General features: G+C 42.2%; 1 long non-coding RNA gene across 1 annotated transcript; it reads left to right on the top strand.

The window, feature by feature from the left end:
* The first annotated feature begins 3,220 nt into the window (after window positions 1–3,220).
* LOC111947784 lies at window positions 3,221–3,633 on the top strand. The gene is made up of 2 exons (XR_002873712.1): window positions 3,221–3,261; window positions 3,342–3,633. It is a non-coding gene; the product is annotated as an uncharacterized LOC111947784 (long non-coding RNA).
* The last annotated feature ends 1,627 nt before the right edge of the window (window positions 3,634–5,260 follow it).

Below are 5,260 nucleotides of genomic sequence, written 5' to 3'. Positions count from 1 at the left end.
CGTTCATTAAGGGTGTCGTATAATGAACTTATTGGTTATGTTTTCAATTCCAACAGCATCTTACCTTATCTGTTGAGGACAGTGTGTCGTGAAACCCACTCATCCTAGTTTGGGGTAAGAAGCAGGCAATGAAACACAGAAGAACTGTTGCTGTAAAGGTAAAAAGGTCATCTGTGAACTACACTTTGAATTAACATTTAAAAACACTATTAAAAACAATGCTAGAAAAAAAAACAATTTCTTTCACAGCAGGAGAGATTAAATAGTTTAACAGGCCGCGTATGGCACCTGGGTCATAGTTTGTCCACCCCTGCTCTCAACTCTGACTTAAGGTACACAAACAGAATTTGCATTAAAATAACTCAATGAAAGTGATGGCCTTCATAGCATTATCAAATGTTTTTCATATGATCTGTTCCAGCTTTTGTTGCAGCACATGAGACTAAATTGAACTTTTTCTTTGTTTTGTATCCACATAATTAACATGATATCACCTGATTTCTTATATTTATGCTCAGATAAGCTCTGAGTCTTTTTATGTTTGCATTGTTCAAATGAAACATTCATGAGTCTCAAGACTGCCATTATGTAAAGGCCGTGAAGGGAAAAATGTTTTCAGACCAGTTTTCTGAACTTTTCCGGGCTCAGATTAAACACACCAGAGGATAAATAAAGAGCATTAAAAATAAAAACAATCTTTGTTATAATCTCTCTTTCAGCATTCCTAAAGGTCAGAGGTCAAGTCTTAGATGTGACATGATATGATAAACCTGTGTTGCAACTATGACTGTTCATACAGTAAGGGTGGAATTTGAGTCAATAAGGCATTTTTTCACAGGAGAGGCATTCAAAGTCACGCTTATGAATCTTCTTCAGAAGTCTTCATTCTCACGTCTTTTGTTTATTTTGTTTATTTTGTTTATTTATTTGGAGCCCCATTAGCTTCCACAAAGTGGTCGCTAGTCTTCCTGGGGTCCATACACAAAAAAATACATACATTTTACCAATTTCACAAAAACCAAAACTGATTTCAGAAAATACAGTGACTAATTCATCATATTTACCTTAAAAGCTTCACATGTTAAAATAAGTTAAAACAATTTCATTTTTATACCAGCATATCAAAACACATAGCAACATAACCTCAACAATAATACATAGCATATCATTCAAATTGTTAGTTATTGTAAGTGGTCCATGTATCTTAGTTTTAAAATCTTTTTGAAATGATATTTGTTACTAATAAGCCTTGTCCTTACAGACACTTGATTCCATGCAACAGAAGATCTAAACAGCACTGTTCTTCTCATATAGTTAGATCTTGAAAAAGGAACAATCAAATCACCAGAGCTGACCTGACGAGTTTGATATTGGTGACAATACCCACTGTATAAAACTTTGTTTACCAAATATTGTGGACATTTTTTAAAAATGACATTGTGCATCAAGCATTGAAGACTGAGTTGTACTTTGTCTTTTACCATCAACCAACCTAAAATGGTATGCATCTCGTTCACATTGGTCCAAAAAGAGCAACCAAGAGCCACCCTGGCAGCTCGATTTTGGGCAAGTTGTAATTTTTTTAGATGCCCCTGTGTCGCACTAGACCAAATGACTGGGCAATACTCCAGATGTGACAAAACCAAAGACTGTACAACTGTCCTCATGACTGAAGGTGGACAATATTGCGCACACCTCCGAGCCAGGGCGATTCCTCTGCCCATCTTGGATACTATGTGATTAATCTGATCTGTCCAAGAGAGCTGATCATCTAATTTGATGCCCAGAAGCTTGGTTTTAGTCACTTGTTCAACTAAACTATTGTCAATCCTCAAATTCAGGTAACATGGTGCATTCAATAAATATTTTGTACCGAAAACGATGCATTTTGTTTTAGATGTATTAAGAACCAATTTATTCAACTTAACCCAATTGGTGACTAAATTAAGTTGATTCTGTAGGGCTGTATTGAGCTCTGGCCCAGTAGTAGATGCACAGAATAAAGTCGCATCATCTGCATATAACACCACTTCTGCATTTCTAATCTCCTGGGACATATCATTTACAAACACTGAAAATAAAAGTGGACCCAAACAACTACCTTGTGGAACCCCACATGACATAAACTTTGTTTCAGACAAGCTGCCATTGAAGAGGACTTTCTGTGTTCTGCCATTAAGATAATTTCTTATCAGTGAAAGAGCCAATTGTGAAAATCCATAACATTTGAGCTTTGCCAACAGAATATCATGGTCGATTACATCAAAAGCAGCTGTGAAATCTAAAAGTACCGCACCCACATATTTTTTATCATCCAAATGTGTTAACCACTGGTCTACCATATGTACTAATGCCGTATTGGTTGAATGACCTGGTCTGTAGGCATGCTGTGCACTAGTAAACAGATCATTTGAGATAAAGTAATGTAGCATTTGATTAAATATCAACCTTTCAAAAATTTTACTCAAAACAGGGAGAACATGAACTGGTCTGCAGTTTGAAGCAGTAAACTCTGACTTTTCATCCTTAATTAGAGGTATAATTTTTGATTGTTTCCATTGGTCAGGAAACACACCACTGATCAGTGCTCTATTAAAAATATGACATATTGGTTTGTCCAAAACATTTGCAACTATTTTAAGGATTCTACCATCAATGTAATCAATACCTGGTGTTTTATCGTCAGGTAATGAGAGAAGCAAATCTTGAACATTATTCTCACTAACAGTGTCGAACACCAAGGAACAAGCTTTATTTTCCATTGTCAATTGAATATTTTGACAAGGAGAGCTTATATCCTGTGCTACCATAGAGGATCTCAGCTTTTCAACTTTGTTAATAAAAAAGTCATTCAAATGATTGGCAATATCAAATGGTTTACTGACACTAATGCCACCAATTTCCATATTCAAATTAAAAGTCTTTGTTTTTTTGCACATCAGTTCTTGTAACACTTTCCACAATCTTTTACTGTCATTCATGGAACCACAAATTTTTTGTCCAAAATATTCTTTTTTTTTCAAAAAGTTTAATTTTGTAACTTTATTCCTTAATATGCGATAGTTTGTATAATCCTCTACATGTTTAGAGTTGGAAGCCACCTTTTTTGCGTTGTCTCTGTCATGGCCTGGCAGCTACTCCCTCCTCCCCCCTCCTTTCTCTGTTGGACGCGACCAGCTGGATCCACTCACCTCATCTACACCTTCCTTCATAAGCTCCTCCTGGATCATCAGCCGGTGCCAGTTCGTTGTTCCTCCTATGGTGCATAGTCTGGTCAGCTCATGTTTGTTGTCTCAGTTTCTAAGAACCAAGCTCATGTTTTTGTCTTCGCTCTGCTTCAGGACTTTAACCTTCCGGATCCTCACCTGGTCGCAGTCCTTCCACGTTGCAGTCACGCCAACCCTGAAACCTCCAGCCAGCCGCCTCGCCTCGCCTTGCTTCAAGCTTCGCCCACGCCATCTCAAGTAACCTCCAGCCTGCGTCTCGTCTCGTCTGGATTCAAGCCTCGCTCTCGCCGCAGTTCACCCTCGAGGAGATTCCCGCTCAAGATTTCCACCAGCCTGCTCACGCCCTCTCTGCCTGAGGAAGGAAGCCCTGTCAATCTCACGTTCAAATTAAACCACTTAATACTTACCGTTGTGTCAAGTCTCATTCCGGGTTCCAGCATCTGGGTCATTCCTGAACTCTCGTTCGAATCATGACAGAACGAACTGGCCAAACACCTGACCCAGCTGACCCGGAGGGACTTCGTCACGCCATTGCCTTCCAAGGTAACTTGTTGAATCGCCAAGCTGACGCTTTGACGCAAATGTCCTCCGCCCAGCAGGAACTATTTCGCCGTCTCGACGGCATAACGCAATCGCTAATGGAACTGACCGGGCAAACCACTAACCTCGCCTCCGGTGCCGCCTCCACTTCTTCCGGCAACAGTGCCACTTCCGCTTCCCAGTTTTCCCCGGAAAACGTCCGTCTACAGCCGGAACCCTTTTTCGGGGATGTTTCTGCCTGTGGAGGGTTCCTACTACAATGTGACCTGATTTTCCAACAAGCTCCCAGGTATTATCATGCCGATCACGCTCGCATTTCATTAATAGTAAATTCTCTCCGCAGAAAGGCGCTGCAATGGGCTCAAGCCTTCCTGGCCTCTCATCCCATCACGCATCTCCCATTCGAACGCTTCCTGGGAGAATTCCGTCTCGTCTTCGACCGACCCCGAAGGCAGGAAGAAGCCACCCGGCGGTTGCTAAGTCTCAAACAAGGCAACCGCCCGGTAAGCGAACACCTCATAGACTTTCGAATTTTTGCTGTCGAGGCTGGATGGCCGGATCCCGCGCTCAAGGGAATTTTTTACCAGTCCTTGAATGAGCGCATTAAAGACCACCTTTGTACCCAGCCAGAGACGGACACTTTTGAAGAACTCGTCACAGCCGCCTTAAGGTCAGACCTTCGCCTCCGGGAACGCCAGACTGAGCAGAAAAGTAAGCCTCCGTCATCCCTTGTCAATTCCGTTCGTCACTTACCTCTGGTTGCTCCAGCTAAACCAGCTTCACTTCCTGTTAGACTAGAAAAACCCATGCAAATAGGTCACTCCAAGCTCTCCCTAGAGGAGAGAAAGACACGTCGTGATGAGGGATTATGTTTTTACTGCGGGCAGGCGGGTCATCAGGTCCCACAATGCGCTGTTCGTTTAAATTCCCCGAACCCCCCGTTAAGTGACAGGCCACGGGGGGTTAATTCTGAAACTTTTCATGTTCCCAAGTTTCTGTATGTTCCTGTCAAGATCTGTAATCAGAGCAAGATTTTGGAAACCAAAGCACTTATTGACTCTGGGGCCGAACATAGTTTAATGGACCAAAGTCTCGTTCATGAACTCTCCCTCCCTGTCGAAGTCCTCGACAACGCTGTAAATACTGCAGGGCTGGGGGGCAAACAATTGTCACGCATCACCAAACGTACCGGTCCGGTTCTCGTTTTTACCTCCGGTAACCACCGGGAGTACCATCACTTCTTCATCACCCAATGTCCGCAGACACCCTTAATTCTCGGGTTCTCTTGGCTCCAAAAGCACAACCCCTGTTTAGATTGGGGGTCATCCCGCGTTTCCAACTGGAGCACCTACTGTATGGCTAATTGTCTGCAGTCGGCTGTACCCCACACCAAGTTACCTGACCCAGGGTCTAATAAAGAAATCGATCTGACTAACATACCCACCTGTTACCATGACCTACGTTCTGTTTTCTGCAAATCCAGGGCTAGTGCC

Source organism: Oryzias latipes, chromosome 8 (assembly GCF_002234675.1).
Source record: "Oryzias latipes chromosome 8, ASM223467v1".
Lineage (NCBI taxonomy): Eukaryota > Metazoa > Chordata > Actinopteri > Beloniformes > Adrianichthyidae > Oryzias > Oryzias latipes.
Note: the sequence above shows the minus strand (reverse complement) of the source record. Positions and strands in the feature narration are given on the sequence as shown.